The 18,513-nt window shown below is 40.6% G+C and overlaps 1 protein-coding gene across 5 annotated transcripts in view; it reads right to left on the bottom strand.

Annotated features, from left to right (window-relative positions):
• The window catches only part of Foxn3 (forkhead box N3), a 373,081-nt gene that overhangs the window by 286,767 nt on the left and 67,801 nt on the right, over positions 1-18,513 (bottom strand). The window contains exon 1 of one of the 5 annotated variants that reach the window (XM_074067350.1): positions 3,934-4,112. The exons of the other annotated variants lie outside the window; for them this stretch is intronic. The gene's annotated coding sequence lies outside the window, so the exon portion shown is untranslated. Of the gene's footprint in view, positions 1-3,933; positions 4,113-18,513 lie in introns of those variants that run through there. 5 annotated transcript variants of the gene reach the window in all.

Here is an 18,513-nt window from a genome sequence, read left to right as displayed (position 1 = left end):
AAACCAATGCTGAGTTTATTTCTTAACACAGTAATCCGTGGGTTACACAGGCATGTGCCATGGTGCCGCCATTAAACACACAGCAGTAGGGAGATTCATTTAAATTCAGTTTTTTAAAAAACTATGTTAGTATATAGTGACTTAAGTCCAGAAGTCACACATTTAAGAATAGCTTTCAAAAGCATTTAGAAAATGAAGCTCCCATACCTATGTATAGGCAAAGCATGATGGTCAATCCTAGATGGACCAGTCAAGTCCGTGCAACACCTACATTTACTGTGATAACTAACATATCTACATACCCTCAAAAATCAACCAGCCTTCTGCATCTGGAACCACTGGGCCCTTAAAGGACCCAGCATTAACTGGTTGAGTCACTCAAGTGGTAGAGCGCCTATCTAACAAGTGTGAGGCCCTGAGTTCAAACCCCAGCACTTCATTTTTGGGCTGGTAGAGTGGCTCAAGTGGTAGAGTACCTGCCTAGCGAGTGTGAGGCCCTAAGTTCAAACCTCAGTGCTGCCAATAAAAACGGACCTGGCAAAAGATGATAGGAAGTTGGAGCACGGGGGAATTCCCAGGTGTTCGGCTCAGCTCAGAGCACATGCCCTGCTAAGAGGGTGGGCAGCACTAGGTACAGGCAGAGAAGACTCTTGTCATGGTGCAGACCTTGTATGTTTTCAATGCTCTGCAAGGAGGAAGGAATATCTTCTCTGAACACAGTGAAAACGACAGCCTAGAAACTCCACAGAGCCTTTCAGTCTACACAACCCCAGACAGAGTTTGGTCTGATGGATGGAGAAGACAGTGTTGACAGTCACTCACCCAAAAAGAAACAGAAGAGGCAGACAGAACAAAGAATGTTTGCATCATTCTGATCTCCTTGTGAGTAAAACTACAAAGAAACTGAGGCCAACTTGGAATATAAGTGGACACGCTTTCAGCAGTCCCCAGGGCTTCTGAGGCCCAAAGCCACAGACGAGCCCCTGATGATCTGGAAGAGGTAGGCTCTGCAGACAGTCTGCATTGCTGACAAGTGTTAAGGGACACTAATGCTGGAGCACATCCTGAGTAGCAGGATCTAGAACACCACAACCTCAGGGCCCTTTTGACTTCAGGCCTTTGCCCCCTCCCACGTGACAGGCTTTGCACATAGCAAAAAAATAAAACCATCCGAATAGATTGGCTCTATGGACAGACATGAAACCTCCTGATAGCTTTTATATCCCGATTATTGGCACCCACCAACATACCTGCCATGAGCTCATCTCTCTCCTGTGCTCACTCTGTTCCACCTCCCTGGCCTCCTTGCTATTCCTGGACCACTTCACACTAGCTGTCCCCTCTGCCTGAAGAACTCTCTTTTTCAACATCTTTCTCCCTCACCTTCAGTGCAGAACCAGCCCTGCCCCTCTGGCTTAAAATATGGTGCCATCCTTGCATCTCCTGCTCCCCCTTCCTGCCTCACTGTCTTCATAGTTTTCATAGCTCCCTGCAGATGGAATACATTATTTATCTTGTTCATTGTCCCTCTCCCTACTCACACATCACCTCCAAGAGGGCGAGCATTTTGTGTCTTGTTCATTGTGTGTAATACCTAATCAGCCCTTAAAATAATGAAATTTTTAAAGTGCCAACCATCACCGTCAAGGACTCTGAGGAACTGTTTGCTTACATCTGATGTGAATGGTACTTTTTTTTTTTTTTTAATTTGAAGAAACTACTTCTTGGAGCTTTCAAAAGGACCCGTTGCTACAGATTGCAAGAGATATTTTTATCCTGCCATGCAAGAATAGGCCTCATGGAGAGAGAAACCCCATGTTTCCGGCTCTCGTTCACCAGCAACCTGATGGGATTCCTCCTCCTCCTCCTCCTCCTCCTCTTCCATCCTTTCCTCTTCCCAGGAGCCAGAGATGAGACTCAGACCAAGATGGGCAGGCTGGCCTCCCCAGGAGAGGGCCCCCACTCCTATACACAGAGAAAAGCAGGAAGCAGGTGGGGGGATTGCTCATGGTGCCTATGACACCTGCACGGGGTCTTCCTGCCAGTTGGTACTCTGCCTCTCTTACTAACAGAAGTCGGAGCTGCTTTGAGATGGCTTCAGCTCCACAACTCATGACAGGGATCCTGAATAAGTCTCATGACATCCACAGAATCATAGAAGGTTGCATCTTCCCCACAACAGTTGTAGAGAACAGAAGGTGGTGATGCCAAGAGGACTGTGTATCTGGAGAAGCCAAGGACACCTTAGCTGCCCTCCCCTGGCTGTCATCTCCCCAGTGATGTCTCCACTTACACAGGAACTGAGAGCACCATCACATTCAGAGTTATGGGACATTACCAGAGTTTATAGATTGTAACTTTAAAGTTGCCTCTTCTCAATGCCTGCCCCCCTCCATCTTCCACCCCAATGTACACTACCACTAGAGCAGCCTGCAGGTATTCAAGGATGTCCAGAGGGTTCCTCAACTCACCTGGGGTCAGGAGCCTCAGAAGACCTGCTTGGCATATAATTCACAGGTAATTTACAGTTTTCCCTGGAGTCTGGCTGGAGGGAGGCTGGGATCCTGGGCTTATATAGTACACACAGCCCTGTTTAGCTGTGGTCACTTTCAGGTACATGCAGGACCACTAAGGGAAGATCCAAGTTAAAGGTCACCCTTGAAGGCATTAGAACTAAATTAACCAGACTTGGAGAGGTTTTTCATTCTTGATATTAACAGTGTGAAAACTCAGAAGCCAAAATGACAGTTATGGCTTTTTTCAGAATGGCTCACCACTGTTCTCAGTTATTTGCCCACGATAAAGGCAGACAACTTTGTTGACATCTCTCCAGAGCAGGGCAAAAGCCAATAGCGAGGGGCTTGGGAACAGAATGACTTTCTTTAGCTTCTGTGCTTGCAAACTGAATAGACAAAAGACAGATTAACAGGAGAAAAAGCATACACATTTTATCTGATGTTAATTTTTTTACATGGCATGGGGGGGGCTTAATAGAAAGAAGTGAAAATACCAAAAAAGTGATTATATCCAGGTCTTAGACATCATTTTAACAAAGAGTGATAAATTGTGGCGACAGGACAATACTAAGGAAACAGGAGTTTGGTCTGGGATGGTAAACAGTGTTAAAGTCACTAGGAAATATATGAGGAAGATTAACAGAAGGTAAGGTTTATCTCCCTTGTACAAACAAGCTCATCTTGCCATCAAACACCCCATCTCCAGTAGTAAAAATATTTTCCTTTTCCTGGTACAGGAAAAGCACCCTTCTCCTGGGAACTTCATGCCTTGATTTTAGCCAGAAAGGGGAAGGGCAGAGAACCCTTCCAACACCCTCTTGTTTCTTAGTTGCCTTCCCTTTGCAGTGATCAGTGTTCCAAAACACTTGGTGGTGGCATGTTCTGATTTCTTCAGGACTGTAAAGCCAGCACTGCTGGGTGGTGGGGGTGGGGGAAGACTGGGAGCTACGTTCATGTGTCAAGAGTGATATGCTGAAACAAGGAAGAAACTAAGTGGTCACAGCATCCTCAAACCCTGTTTCAAATGCTACCATTTTTGAGTTTGTTTGGTTCTAATCTTGAAAGCTTATCTATTGTTATACCAGCTCTTACAATCTCCCTCCCTCTCTCAGCACACTGTTGCCTTCCCCTCCACTTACAGAAAAGTCAACACTGCCAGATGAACTAGAAGAAAAGGAACATTGCTCTGTGTGTCTCACAGGATTTGAGTGGCTTATGTCCAAAGGCTGCAGAAAACCAGGGATGACACTGGTAACAGGAGAGAAGACAATAAAAGGACCACCAGGGCCAAGAGGTGACACAAAAAGAAGAAAGTGGTACGTAAGGAAAAGGAAAGACGATGGAGAAGGGGGGAGGAGCTGTCCTAACAGCTGGCACACCAAGCACTCAACTCCCACCAGGAGGGGTCAGAACTTACAGGAACAATGGCGCAACCTTGTGCTCCTCATTGTGCTTTTCTGCTGCAGGTCTTAAAGGGAACCAGCCATTGTAATGGATTTCCCGTTGGCCTCCACATCAATCAGACTTGAGACCTCAGCGTGTGCAATTGGAAACTGATGGCTGTCCTCACTTGCTTCCTGGGTGAACTTCTGTGTAAATCACATGCCAAGACAACAGTGATGTTACCTCAATTAAGTGCAATTAAATTGCCAAGGAATGAGTCTTATCACAGAATCTTAGAGCCCGAGTCTTTAAACCTTAGAAACAGACATCATCTACTGTTACCAGATTTTATTGATATGGAAACTGAGGCCCAAAAGGGTTGGTCAAGGTCACATTCATTAGGAGTACAGCTGGTGCCAACTGTCAGGACGTCACTCGTTCTACTACTCACACTGGCTCACACTACTACATTTAATTTTAGTTCATCACACATTCAGCTTGCGCTTTCAAGGAATTTTATAGTCCCCATTCCATCTGTGCATTTTGCCATTCTACTCTCTTCACTTTATTCAGTACTTCCCATGTTTCTATCTGTTGCACTCTCCTTAAAAGAAGAGGACAAATTCAAGAGTGTACATTGATCACCATCTGTGCGTCATTTCGACAGCTCAGAGATGGCAAAAACACCCACTGCTGAGTTTGGTCCCTCTTCTTGCCATTTTGGGCAAGGACAGAGGAAAGATTTCTTCCAAGATTTGCAGTTGCTACAAATAAGGCCACTTAATTGTCAACTTATGGCAGACACTGTCATCTAAAAAGGTAGTAGATATTACTTTTCAAGAGTGTGTTAAGTACAGTTGAGACTGTTTCAGTGGAAACCAACCAGTCAGAACGTATTCATTGTGAGCAATTGTTCAAATAACACGTGTAATGAAAAGTTGAAGGTTCAATTATTAGACTGCCAAATAATGAACGTGGAGGGTGGTGAGCTGCAGCCCTAAGAACCCCAGGGGTGCTTAAAGGGCCATTATTGTGACAGCCTCATTGCCTCTGGGACCCAGCAGCAGGTGTGTTCCTCATCTTCATGAGGGAGACTTGGTCAAAAGCCACATGACCTGAAATGGCTGTAGGGTTTTCAAAACACTACCAGGTGTGAAAAAAAAAAACAGCAATTAAGCATCCAAATTGTTAAAGAATAACTGTTTCTTTCATGCATCTTGGAAAAGCAGAGCACACGGTGTTATTTTTGCAAGGCACTGACACACAGAAGGGTATCTGATTTGAGTGCAGATACGGTATGCTCTGAGAGAGCTATCAGTGCAGATAAATGCTTCAGGGACTTTGAGCTTTAGAAAAATGGAATCTAGCTAAAGTTTCTCCTCTCTCTGCTCTCCTAGTTGTTTTAATCTTTTATATCTTTACATAGGCCACATGGAAATAGAAGCTTCCACTCTTTTAAGGTGTAAAAGTAAATAAACCAGTGAAATTTCAAGGATGAACATGTACTTAGTATTCTGTATGTAATAACTGGTTTTTCTGCTGTAACATGAGTTCCGGCTTCTGTGGTTAAAATGCCACTTGGGACTCAGGGCAATATGATAGTTAGTGGCCTTCCAGAGCACAAAAAGCTCTGTGTTGGGCACATCAGGCTTTCTTTGGAAAAGATAGTCTAGCCTAGTGTCACTCTTCTTAACCTTGGACCTGAGTTTGTACATCTTGACCCGTCTCTCCATAGAGCTGAGCTTCTCTCGTCTACACTCTCCAGGGACTAACTTAAACACTAACTTCCCGTTAGTGCCATCTCTAGGATGGGTCACATCTGCTTGTCTTCTTGGCCACCACCAAGGCTCTCAAAGACTGCAATTCCAGGCTCTGCTCTTCCTGCTCCACCTGAGAATGTGTTTCTCCCTCCCATCATACACCCTGTCTAATTGGGTCCCCATTCTCCAGGCAGAGGAGGACTCTACACATGAAATATTAAAGAAATAGATGTCATATCCCTAGAATTCCAGAAGCTTATGATGTTGGGTGGGCTACAATCATACAATCACATAGTATGGCAGGTGCCAAAGAAATGATCTGGAGAAAGAGATGAAGAGCAATCCAAGTGTCACGGAGAGATGTAAAGTTTAGACAGGTGCAGGGTATTTCAGAGAGGAGAAATGCATCTATCCATCCATCCATTCATGCAACAATCATAACTTCATAATTAAGGAATAAGGCACTTCAGGTAATAACAAGATGGATGCTCTAGGAGCTTATAGGAGAAGGTACGCCCACCAGCATCTTTGGAGCTTAGATAATTATGATGAGGGCCTGAAGAACCATGCAGAAGCCCCAGTGTTCTTTGGAAACAGTCTCCTTCCACCTCCTGTCCTGCTAGCAAGATCACCAGGGTGACTCTGGGTGCTGTATAAGAAGGTCACAGACAGCCCAGGTATATTGGCATCTATTGTTTATTTCTTCACTAAAGACTGAAACTTGTTAGGGCAAAACTCAGTCAGTACCAAACTCAGATTTTTACATATGCGATTATTTTTTAAACAGTCAAAGCAAACTGAATCTTAGTCATTTAGAACCTGCCTGTTTTGCATACCCTGAAAAAATGTAGTCATCATCTGTTAGCTGGTGATAAAAATGGAGCCTGTACGGTTTTAAGACCCTGAGCAATACTGCCTTTGAAACAATTTGACCCAGAGATACAGTGCTATGCTAATAAGTGGCAGATACCATCTAGACACATGGAAGCCCCATCTGTGGTCCCTCTTCCCCTCTTCCTTGGAAGACCCTCCATGGACTCCTCAGGGACTTTCTCACCCTCAAGTCTATAACCCATTAAAGTGTCCCCTAAGAAAGCCTCTGACTCCTGCAACTTCCTGGTCATCTGTGTGTGTGTGTGTGTGTGTGTGTGTGTGTGTGACTTCTGGGGTTTGAACGCAGGACTTGCTAGGCTTTCTGGCCATATCTGGTTCTTTGATCATCCCCAAATCTCTTCAACTCTCTATACCAGGCTGCCATGTTTATAGCCACATGACTTTGTTCTCCTGGCAAGGCTGATTGGAGAAGGGGTAAACACCTGACTCAAGCTGGGCCAATCAGATTATTTTTCTTGGAAATATAGAATTTAAAGAATATGAAACAGTAAGACATCCACGTATCCTTATATTATGTTCTCCCTCCTCTCACCTACCCTTGCCAAGAAAAACTACTTTGTTTGAAGGGGTCTTTGTTAATTGCAATGATACCAAATAACTAATTTTAGCATATTGATCTCATTGTAGGGAGAGATGAATTTCAACAACGGGTGATCAGAACAGACTTTGTGTAAGAAGGGGATTGCAAACTGGAATTGGGCCTTAAAGAATGAGTTCTTCCCAAGTACTCATCTACAGAGGTGTGAATGAGCATTGTACCTGCTCCCAGGGAACGTGGCCAGGTTTTAGGAAATGGTTAAGCCAGAGGGGTGGAGAGGAACTGAAGTCAGGCAGGTAGGCTGAATGCCAGCTGTGGGTATCTGGGTGTACTGAGGCTGCAAGCCAGGGGATGCAATAAAGAAGCCGCAATTTTCATGTCCTGGCATCGTGAGGTATCTGTGATATATACTGAGAGAGGAGCTGAGGGAAGCTAGAAAACTGAAGAAATGATTGTGAAAATATAGTCTCTATGTAAACACAAGGCAAAGGTAATCAACGAGACTGATCCCAGATAACCCAGATGTTATAATTAACAGTTGCAGACTTAAAGACCCATTAAAACTATGCACATGATATTTTACCATAACAAAACCCTATGCACATGACATATTTTCATAATGAACAAAACCAACTAGAAAAATATGAAGTTCTGAGTGGGCTTCAGAATAGAATGGAAAGAACAGATGAATCTATGATCGTGAAGAAAAAACAAAGGATTATCCAACCTATAAGACAGAAAGAAATAAAGAATGAAAATTATAAAATGAGATTATCTATCTATCCAGCCATCCATACACATATAGCAATTAGAGTGTGAGAGGGTAATGAGGAAAGAGAAAAAAATAATAAGAGGTTCTAGAATTATTTGAAGAAATGATGGCCACAGAATTTCCAAATTAAAGATATACATTTTCATGTCCAAGCAGCTCAGTAAACACCAGGTAACACACACACAAAGAAAGCCACACATAGTCACATCATAGTTAAACTTTTGAGAAAGATTTAAAAAAGAAAACAAAACATGGTGAACGTACCCAGAAGGGGTTGAAAACACATTATATACAGAAAATCAAAGGCAAAGATGATAGCAGAAGCAATGTAGACCAGAAGACAGTGGAGCTGTATTAAAGTACCTGTCAAATTGAATTTTTATACTCAAGTGAAATAGCTTTCAAAAAAAAGTGACATGTGACAGGCACAGGACCAGGACTGATGGTACATGCCTGTAATTGTAGCTACTCAGGAGGCAGGGATTGGGAGAGTTGCAATTTAAGACCAGTGCAAGCAAAAAGTTACCAAGACTCCTCAAGCCATAAGTCAAGCATGGTGGTCCATGTCTATCATTCTAGCTATGTGGGAGGCATAAATGAGAGAATGATGGTCCAGGCTGGCCGGGGGTAAAACCATGAGACCTTATTTGACAAATAACTAAAGCAAAAAGGGCTGGAGGCATGGCTCAAGTGGTAGAGTGCCTGCCTAGCAAGCATGAGGCCCTGAGTTTAAACTCCATCCTTCTCCCCACCCCCAAAAAAGAAATCATGACTGTAGTTTGGGTCTTAAATGTGTTAGAGGCATGGTTTGCCAGGGAGGTGCTACTGGGAAGTGGTGAAACCATTAAGAGGTGGGGCCTAGTGGGAGGTCTTTTGGTAATTAGATGCATGCCCCAAGGGAGTAGGGGACCCTGGCTTCTTCCCATTTCTCTTCTGCTTCCTGGCTGTGAGGTGAGGGGTGTTGCTCTACCATGAGCTGCTGCCATGCCATGAGGTGCTACCTTACCACAGGCCTCAAGCCATGGGGACAAGTGACATGGACCTAAGTCTGTAAAGCTGTGGGCCAAAACAAGCCTTTTCTCTTTATAAGTTAACTATCCCAAGTATTTTATTACAGGAATAGAAAGCTGACTAACACAGTAATTATGTAATTTAATGTAAGAGACCTGTTTTCCTTAACATTTAAGTCTCTTTATAAGAGAACTAACTGCTTAAAGTAAAAATATTAACTGGGAATGGTGCAGTCAACAAGGAACATAAAAGTAAAACATATGATACCAACAAAGGCATAAAGCCTGGGAGGAAAGAAAGATCAATGTATTCTTATAAAATTCTCTTTTCGGGGGAGGGGTGGGACTGGGGTTTGAACTCAGGGCTTCACACTTACAAAGTGTGAAGGTGCTCTACTGCTTGAGTCACACCCCCAGTCCATTTTGCTCTGGTTATCTTTAGAGGTGGGTTTCTCAAACTGTTTGCCTGGGCTGGCCTTGAACCATGATCCTCCCAATTTCAATCTCCCAAGTAGCTAGGATTACAGGCATGAATCATTGGCACCTGGCTTCTTTTAAGATTCTTACACTGCATATTAATTAGTATGATATCACTGGAAGGTAGACAGTGATAAATTAAAGTTATTTACTACAAATGGTAAAGCAACCACTAAAATAATAGCTATCATTTTTACATTTACTACAATGATAAATAAAAGTAAATAAAAAGAGCCAAAAAAGGATTCTCAATCCAAAAGGAAGTAGAAAAGGAAAACAAAAACAGATTGAGCAGATATAAAACAAATAACAAAGTGGTCAATTTAAACCCAATCAAGTCAGTATCAGATTATATGTCAATAGTGTAAATACAACAATTAAAAGACAAATTGTAAGATGAGATCAAAGAAAATGCAAGAATAAACTATATGCTGCTTGTAAGAAACCTATTTCAAAGACAGAATCACAACTAGGTTAAAAGAAAAAGGATGGAGGAAGATATGCTATACTAACAGTAATCAAAAGAAAACTAGAATGTCTTCATTACTGTCAAAGTAGAAGAAAACTTAAAACATTAAATGATTATATCAAAGAAGAGCTGAAGTCAATTACTTCAATTTCTTTTACCTTAAGAAACTAGAAAGAGAGCAAATGAAACCCAAAGTAAGCAGAAGAAAGGAAATAATAGAATGGAAATCAATTAAATTAAAAAATTGAGAGAAGTCAATGAAACCAAAAGATAGCTTTTTTGAGAAGGTCAATAAAATGGTTAAGTCTGATCAGTATTATTGGGGGAAAAGACAGAGAAAAAAACAAATTACAATTATCAGGAATGAGAAAGATAATATCAATATGACCTACACATATTAAAAATATAATAAAAGGACACCCTGATGCCAAAACTCACTAATTTAAATTTAGTTCATGCATTCTCTGAAAGACATAACAAAAGTCAATCAAGGAAGAAATAATCTGAATAGACTATTAAAATAATTGAATCAGTAGATAAAAATCTTCCAACAAAGACTCTAGGCCCAGATAATTGCAGTGGTAGATTCTACCATTTATGAAAAAATAATACACAAATGCTTCCAGGAAATTGAAGAGGACAGAATGCTTTTCACTTTATTCTACAAATCTAGAATCACCACAATACTGAAACCAAAGATATACAAGGAAACTAAAGACCACATCCCTCATTAACATGCATGCAAAAATTCTTAAGAAAAAATGGTAAGAAAATCAAATTTAATAATAAATGTATAAAAGAATATGTGACCAAGTAGAGTTTATTTCAGGAATGCAGGGCTGATTTAACATTAGAAAGATCACCAATATAATTCACTGTAATAACATATAAAACAGTCATCTTGGTTGATACAAAAAAAAATTTGACAAAATCCAGCATCCACTCTTGAGAAATTGTCAGCACGATAAAACAAACAAGAACTTCCTTAATTAGAAAATAAGCATCTACAAAAACAAAATAAACAAAAACCCCACTACTGATATTTATCCTACTTAATGGTGAAAAAAATAAATGATTTCCTACTAAGATCAGGAAAAAAAAAAAAAAGACAAGGTTTTCTGCTTTCACCACCTCCATTTAACCACTGTATTGAGGGTTCTAGCCATGTAATCATGCAAAAAGAAGGTACCCAGATTGAAAAGGAAGAAGTAAAACTATTTGCAGATTATGTAATGATTTTCCTCTAAAAAAAAAAAAAAACCCCAAAGAATCTACCAAAAAAAAAAATCCTAGAATTTATAATAAGTGAGTTCAGCACAATTGCAGGATACAACATCAATATACAAAATGCAATTATATTTCTGTATCTTTATAACCAGAAAGTGCAATACAATTTCCAGCAACATAAAAGTGAAACACTAAGGGCTGAATCTGACAAAAGATGTACAAGACCTATATGATAAAAACTGTAAAATGTTCCTGAGAGAAAGATCCAAATAAGCAGAAGGATATACTATGTTCATGGATTAGAAGATTCAATATCACTAAGATATTAGTTCTCTTCAAATTGATCTAAAGATTCAAACTAATTCAAATCAAAACCCCATTAGGCCTTTTTTCCCCATCAGTTGCTAGTGTGTTAGTATAATGGACCCAGGACAGCACAACTTTCAAAAAAGAACACAGTTGGAATACATACATTGCATGACTTCAAGATTTATTATAACACTATAATAATCAATACAGTGTGATAGTGACATCATGACAGACAACTAGGTCAATGAAACAAAATAGAGTTCATCTTTAGATTCACATATATTTAATTAATTGATTTTAAACAAAGGCACAAAATAATTTTGTGGAGAAAGAGGTTTTTGTAAAAAAAGGTTCTATAACAATTTGAAATTCATGTTAAAAAAACACAATGAATGTCAATATAGATCTTATACTATGTATAAAAATTAATTCAAAGTGAATCACACATCTAAATGTAAAACTATGAAACTTTTAAACACAAGAGAAAATCACTGTGACTTTATATTAGCTACATCAAAAGAACAATCTATAAAAGAAAAATAAAATAGATAAATTAGACTTTAAAGTTAAGAATTACTGTTAACAGAATGAAAAAGACAAGTCAGAGATGGAAATAAAACATTTGCATATCCTCTATCTGACAAAGAACTTGTATCTAAAATACATAAAAACTCTCCAAACTCAATCAAAAGCAAATAACTATCCTAAAAATATAATGGATAAAATACTTGAATAGGCACTTCCCTAGAGAAGAAGTATTAATGGTGAATAAGAACACGAAGACACGAGGGACATTAGTCATCAGGAAATGCCAATCAATCGATCTCCACTGGGACACCTATTACAACAGCTAAACTTCAAAAGACCAATCAGACCCTGCTTGGACCAGGAAACGAAGCAACTGGGACTCTCATACACTGTGGGTACAAATGTAAAATGGCAAAAAAAAAAAAAAAAAATGGAAACATTCTGGCAGTTTCTAAAAAAGCTAAGCCTACGCCTACTATTTGGCCCAGCCATTCCAATCTTATGTGTTTACTCAAGAGAAATGGAAGCATATGTCCACATAGAAAATTGTACACAATTGCACTCAGCAGCTTAATTTGCCATAGCTATAAACCTGAACAACTCAAACATCCATCAAAGTGTGAATGGGCAAATTGTGATATGTCCATGCCATGGAATAGCAGTCAGCAAGACAGAGGACAGAAGTGTCAATCCATGCTGAAACGTGGGCAGACCTTAAAATAATTACACTGAATGAAAGAAAGTACTCACACCCTGCTCAGAAAACTACATACTATGTAATTCTATTTATATAAAATTCTAGACACTGCAAAATAATCTATCATGACACAGGCAGATTAGAGGGCTTGCCTACTTGCTAGAAGATGAAGAATCAAAGTCGAGATTACCATGGGGAATGGAGCTTCAGCAAGTGTTACATGGAAAATTCTTCAGGTCGGTTAGATTTAGGCAAAACAAAACACAAATTCGTGAATCGGGCAGCTCCCAGAACTGTAAAAGATTACAGCAAGTTCTGAAAACTCCAGCCAACAACAGGATCAATCAAACAGCATTTATAGAAAAACAGAAGCAAGGCATAGAAAACAACTTACTGGTTATAGCTTAGTTAATCAACTAGTCAATTGATTGCAGTCCATTTAATTGGTTACAGCAGCCCTGCAACCAAGCAAAGGGCAATTGCAGTGATTAGATTCTATACTGGTTTGGTGTGTTTGAGCCAGTGCAGGTGCTCAGTTCTCATCAGTGACTTTTTACAAACTATTATTTAACACAGGTGATGGATATCTTCATTACTTTGATTGCTGTTATGGTTCACAGGTGTATGTTAAAAAGTATCAAACTGCACATTCTAAATGTGTGCAGTGCATTCTACATCATTATATTTCAAAAAAGGTCTTCCTTTAAGAAAAAAAACAAACATTACTTGATATCTTAAGATATGCTTCTTAAAGTTTTCCACCAAAATATTCCTATAGAAAAAAAGAATAAAGTCCTAGGGGTCTGGGAATAGAACCCATCAGCTGTCAGCCACAAACCCATATATCATTTTTCTCTAAATTAAGGAAAAGAGCTTGCACCAGTGGCTCATGCCTATAATCCTAGCTACTTGGGAGGCTGAGATCAGGAGGCTTGAGGTTCAAGGCCAGCCTAGGCAAAGGGTTCACAAGACTCCATCTCCCAAATAGCCAAAGCAAAATGGATTGGAGGTGTGGCTCAAGCAGTAGAGAGCCTGCTTTGCAAGCACGAAGCCCTGAGTTTCAAAGCCTAGTCCCATCAGGGAAAAAAAAAAAAAAAAGAAATAATGAAAGTTACTTTTCGAATCATATAGAATTGAATTTATCTTAACAAATTTAAATCTAGCTATATTGACCTCAACTTGCCAACGAAGACACAGGCAGACAGACTACAGTAAGTACTCAAGAGTTGAAATTTCTTTAGGACTTTCTCTTTCCCTTTGTCCCAGACCTTGCAAAATCTCAATGCTATCTATCAGAGCATTTATGATATCACAAGTAGCATTTTCAAACTTTAATGTACAAACAAATCTCACAGGGGCTCTTGTGAAAATGCAGGTTGTGTTTAGTAGGTCTGGATTTCCTAAGATTTGGCATTTTTGACCGAGTCCCAGAAGATTCATCAGCCAGGCATGGTGGTATGTCATCTCCTGCTCTTCCTGGCAACACTCATGAAGGCTTGAACTGTCATGGTTCTGAAAGTTTCATCACTAGACCATCAACCCCAGCATCACCTGGGAAGATGGGAGAAATGCAAATTTTTTGGGTCCTTTCCCTACTCCCTGGGTCAGAAATTCTGCTAGGGGAGCCCAGCAGCCTGTGGACAAGCCTTCTAGGTGATTCTGATGCATGCTGACGGTAGAACCACTGGCTTACCAAATGAAGACCTGAGTGCAACTGGTGAAACACAACTCCATTTCAAAAGGCCTGGCGTGGTACAAGAAAACCATAGCAACCTAAGAAGGAAGCCTGGCTATGGGAGGCTATTTTCAACCAGAATGTGTTTTTGTCTTCCAGGAGCCATCAGTTCTAATTTTTTTTTAAAAATAGAAAGTACCAGTTTAAGTACACAAACATAAAAGCTTTCTTGTCGACAAGGTACCATGTACATACATACCACCAGCACAACCACAAACTCCATCTCCACATGTTTACAATAAATATGTCACAACCTTATTTGTAAAAACCCTCTTCCCTCTGGAAACTCTGTTTAAATTAGAACACATAAAACTCCATGTATTCTTCAACTTTACAAACCTTAAATAATGTTTGAGAACATTATAAAATAAGGAAAACAACACAGACGCCGGTTTATAGCAGCAAAATGAAAATCTATCAGCTGGGCAAACAATTTAATTAGAGAATCCTGTTTATAGGGGTGGTGGCAAGTTGAACTAATCCCAAGTTTAAGCAGCATTTCCACTGATCATGCAGTGAGCATGAGGGCAGTTGATTATTTTGAATAATTCTGTAACTAAAGTAGAAATTTTAAAAAATCACTATTGTAAACACCAGATAAATGAAATCCGTGCAGTACTTCATGTAGATAACAGAAGGTGTGGCTATACACATAGCAAAGGCTCAAGAGACACATTAAGTTGAATCATAAACACAGAAATGTAGGAGCCTGACATATCAGAATTCTGTAAAAATAGGAAAAAACTAAACTTTTTATACTCAGTCTCCCTCAAAGGTCATACAGAGAATGGAAAGTATATAAAAATTAGTATCTATAAAAAGAGCACAGATCACATCAAGTAGCTGGAGACCACATAAGTCAAGCCTAAGATACTAGGATGTCTTCATCAATGCCATGTGCCAAGGAAAACTAGTCTACTCCATCCAACCCCCTCCCCCTAGCTATCTTAAGGAAGCATTAACACCAGCAGATGGTCTACACTGCCTCTCAGTGTGGTCCAGGGTCACCAGCAAAAGCACCACCTGGAGATGCCCTTTGCCACAAATGCTGACTCTCACCAGTCCCACCTTGGCCCGGTTGAATCAGAATTCGAATTTTCACAGTGTCTCTAAGAGACACGTGAGCACAATGAGTTTGAGAGAAACTACTCAAACTTACCTGGGTCTCTTGGATCCACCTGGGGAGCCCTCCTTCCCCCACCCCACCCCAGGACTTCCTGACTTTCTTTCTGACCCTTTGAGGCTGAACCTCCTCTGGGGTTTGGCTTTGCCACTTCATGGAAGTTGGTATTGAGGTAAATCACCCCAAACTGACATAGCAGCTCAGGAAAAAACCTGCTGGTAGGAATTAAGTGTTAAAACTTTAACAAATTGTATTGAATTTTGGACAGGAAGGTGGATGTGATAGAATTACTCTTGTTTTACAGATTGAGAAAAACCAGTCTCATAAAATCAAAGTGAACTATTTAAGGTCAAAATTTATTGTTAGCAAAGTACTAACTACAAGCCAAGTTTCTTTTTATTTACATTACATCACACTGTCTGGTGTTCCCTGGAATTCCTGAAAAGGAAAGAGAAAAGCTGCCATGGAAATTGGGCTATGTGGTTCCAGCAGACCTATTGACATGGCACCATTTCTTTTCTTCCTTTCTTTCCTTCCTTCTTTATTATTCAGGTATTTGAGGGGGATTAGCTTTTAAGTTTTTAGTATTTAGTTGTTGTCTTTTTTTTTCAACAGCAGCAAATTAGGATTAAGACTCACCTTCCTGCCAGCGCTGGTGGCTCACACCTATAATCCTAGCTACTCAAGAGGCAAAGGTCAGGAGGATCTCAGTTCAAAGCCAGCCTGGGCAAATAGTTTGTGAGACCCTATCTCGAAAATACCTAACACAGAAAGGGCTGGTGGAATGGCTCAAAGTGTAGGCCCTGAGTTCTGGGAAAAAAAAAAAGTCTCACCTTCCCCAAGACACTTGACTCACCCCTAGACTGAATTTTGTCTACAGGTGAATGTAGTTACTTCCTTTTTCCTACCATGGAATTCACATAGAAAATAAGGATTAATCTCCTTTTATTGTGTTTTGCTTATCATGCTTCATAATCATGCTTTTTTTTTTTTAACAAATTTAAGGTTTGTGCACCAAGGAAATTAATCAGAGCAGTTCTACTTTTTTGTTTTTTCCCTTAATAGCATGTGCTTGGTTTGTGTCTGTGTCACATGTTGGTAATTCAAAGTTTGATATTTCAAACTTTTTCACTATTATTTTATCTGTTATAGTGATCTATGATTAGTGATCATAATTGTTTGTGGCACCACAATGTGCACCCACATAAGGCAGCAAACTTGATAAGTGTTGTGTGTTTTCTGACAGTTCACCCGTCTCTCTCTCCCCCCAGACCTGCCTATTCACTGAGATAAAACACTGAAATTAAGTCAATGAATAACCCTGCAGTGGCCTCTAAGTATTCAAGTCACATGTGTCCCACAAGTGGTCAAGATCAGCAAGAAAGGTGTGTAACAGAGACAGGTCCAAAGCTGAGCCTCTGGCATAGCTAGCCACATGGTGAATGCAAAGGGAAGGTTCTTGAAGGAAAGCATAAGTGCTACTCCAGCAAACACACACATGATAAGGAAGCAAAACAGAGGGTCAACTGATGCAGCAAACTCCATTGTCTCATTTCCAGAACTGCCACAGCCACTCCAACCTTAAGCAACCACCACCCTGATCAGTCAGCAGCCAACAACACAGAGGCTGAACCCCCAAGCTCCCCGCCCCCGGCAAGGCTACAACTCACTGAAGGCTCAGCTGATTCTTAGCATTGTTTTAGCAATATTTTTAAATTAAGGTATTGTGGTACCTTTCTGTCATTGTGACAAAACACCTTAAGAAGATCAACTTAAATAAAGAGAGATTTATTTTGGGTTATGGTATCACAGGTTTCAGTCCATGGTCACTTGGCTCCATCGTATCTGGGCCTGTAGTGAGGCAGAGCATCATGGTGGAGAGGGTGTGGCAGAGTAAAGCTGCTCACTTTGAGACAGTAGGAAGCAGAGAAAGGAAGGGTGTGGGGACAAGACATACCCTTCAGATACAGGGCCCCATGACCCTCTTCCTCCAACCAGTCCCCAACTCCTAATAGCCCATACAGCTACAAACTCACCAGTGGATTAATCCATCATGAGGTTAGTGCCCTCGTGATCCAATCATCTTTCAACAGTGTCACCAGCTGAGGACCAAGCCTCCAACAATGAGTCTCTGGGGACATTCCCAATTCAAACCATAACAAGTATGTATGTTGTTTTCTAGATACAAAGTTATTGCACACTTAATAGACTGCAGTATAGGACAAGCATACTTTTAATAATTTTTAAATTATATAACTGGGAAAGGGAAACCAAAACTTTATGTGACTCTCTTTACTGTGATATTTTCTCTTTTTTGGCGGTGGGACTGGTGATTGAACTGAAGGCTTCAAGCTGACTAGGCAAATACTGCATCCCTTGAGCCACACCCCCAGTCACTCTGCTTTTGGTTTCTTTTTCAGACAGGGTCTTGTGACAGATAACTTTGCCCAGGCTGACCTCAAACCATATCCTCTTACCTCTCTCTTTCCCCTCAGTAGCTGGGATTACAGATGTGTACCACCACACCTGGCCCCTCCGTATTCTCTTTAATGCAGTGCTCTGGAACTGAACCCACAATATTTCCAAGGTATGCCTGTACTTAATGCTTTCTCCATGATTAAAAAAAAAAAAATCTCAGGACTCATTTTTCCAGGAGACACTGAAACTTCATGTCTTAGCACTAAAAGAAAGTAAGCTATCCAACTGGTCTTAGTCAAGGGCTCTCTGAGTCTGTCTCTAAAAGGCTTCTGCTCCAGATCCTTCCTGCACACGCAGGCCAAGTCTTCCAACATACACCAAACTGTCTCAAAGAACACACGGACAGAGGGAGACATTATTCATCTTTTAGGCAAGAGCTTCTCAAATTCCACTGAACCTTAGAATCCCCTGGGGAGCTTTGTAAAATTCCTGTGCCCTAGCCACATCCCGGACCAATTAAGTCAGAGTCTCTGGGTGTGTGTGCAAGCAGGCGCCACACTTTTTCACATTCACACGCACATTGAGAGCCACGACTCACTCTCCCAGCCCATCCTATCCACAGCTCCACTCATCCCATCCTCATTCCACATGCAGGGC

Source organism: Castor canadensis, chromosome 3 (genome assembly GCF_047511655.1).
Source record: "Castor canadensis chromosome 3, mCasCan1.hap1v2, whole genome shotgun sequence".
Lineage (NCBI taxonomy): Eukaryota > Metazoa > Chordata > Mammalia > Rodentia > Castoridae > Castor > Castor canadensis.
Note: the sequence above shows the minus strand (reverse complement) of the source record. Positions and strands in the feature narration are given on the sequence as shown.